A 1630-nucleotide genomic window follows, 5' to 3' on the forward strand; every position below is an offset into this window, starting at 1 on the left:
GATACTTGGTTTAGGGTAAGGTATGCGTTGAAGGATGATTAATCCATGCAAGGAAAACGAGCATACAGTGAATAAAATGCCCTCTGCTACTGTGGGTCACTTGCGATGCAAAGAATTGTTATCCACTTTCAGGTGTATTATGCGTGGAGCACTATCAATATTTTTTTTAAACTTTAAAGTACTCTATCAGAACAAGTAAAAAAAAAAGTTTAAAGTAATCAAAGTGAATATAAAGCAAAGGCAACTATGATAATGTTTTCATTAACAGAGTCAACTGAAAAGAGAAAAAAAAAAAAAAGTTTAAAGTAATCAAAGTGATTATAAAGCAAAGGCAACTATGATAATGTTTTCATTAACAGAGTCAACTGAAAACTCTCTTTTGCACTTTTAAACTAGAGCACATTCAACCGACTACCGTCCAAAATGTCCTTTTGAAGACAAATGTTTTGACTATGAATTTTATATAAGTTCATTCAGTAATTAAAGATGTCCAATTAATAGAACTTAAGGATTTGAACAATTAATATAAAAGGCAAATAAGTCAGTATTGGCACAACCGTCTCAAATGCTAAATTTTTAGTATTAGACACATCAAACACTAAAAACCATACCTCATGAAATGTGTTAATTTTAACAATAGCACTTGTACGATACATGTTGTATTTATTTTTGGTGTATTTTTTAATCAACTTTCTATCTCATCAATTTAAAAGTGGTAAAAAGAAAAATATTTTATGTAGAGCGTATTGTAAAGTGGTGTAGTAAAAAATGATAAAATAATAAAATAATAATAAATAATAACAAAGAAAAAATATTTAAATAAATTAGTAAAAAAAAAAAAGAATATATAATGTAGGATATATTGTGTAGAGTGACTTGTTAAAATATATATATATATATAAAAAAAAAAACTTTCTGACTTGTTAAAATAACTCTCTTTTTTTTTTTAATTATTATTATTATTATTATTTTTAACAACACCTTATGCTAGTTAACACAAGAAGGCATGTGGTTTGGCAAACAACCTCAAGCTCTCTTACATAGCTTTCATAAAAGGTGATGGGACTAACGAACCCTTTTGCTTAGATAAACTAAACAGACATTTCCGTTCACCTCTCCACAATGGAGGAAAGCCATTTAATGTTTTAGACAATACGTTGAATGGTTACAAGACTAGCTGTATAGACCGTTGGAGGCTGATCAAAACCTACATTACTGAGTATAAAGGCGTTACCAAGAGAGGCATTAAAGCCACAATAAAAGCCACAACGGCTAGATGCTGCGGAATCATATATAAACACTCCACAGAACCAATATAAGGTACACACAATCGAAAATACAAAGATACACCGTAATTCTAGTCTTTGATACTTTTTTGAAACTTCCATACGCTGACTTTATCATCGGAGACTCTTTGGCAGACACCATATCAGTGACCACCTAAAGAGGGCTTTGTGCGACATTTTAATTTTTCATCATTTAGGAGTTGAGACTTGCATGGTCCAATGGATCAAGGACAATATTTATTACATATAATTTATTATACACTTGTATCCATTTAAGATGAGCTAAAAAATTTAGTTTATTTACACTTTTAGCTTATTTTTGTTTTTATTTATGAATTTTACTA

The sequence above is a fragment of the Quercus robur genome, chromosome 5 (assembly GCF_932294415.1).
Source record: "Quercus robur chromosome 5, dhQueRobu3.1, whole genome shotgun sequence".
NCBI classification, from domain to species: domain Eukaryota; kingdom Viridiplantae; phylum Streptophyta; class Magnoliopsida; order Fagales; family Fagaceae; genus Quercus; species Quercus robur.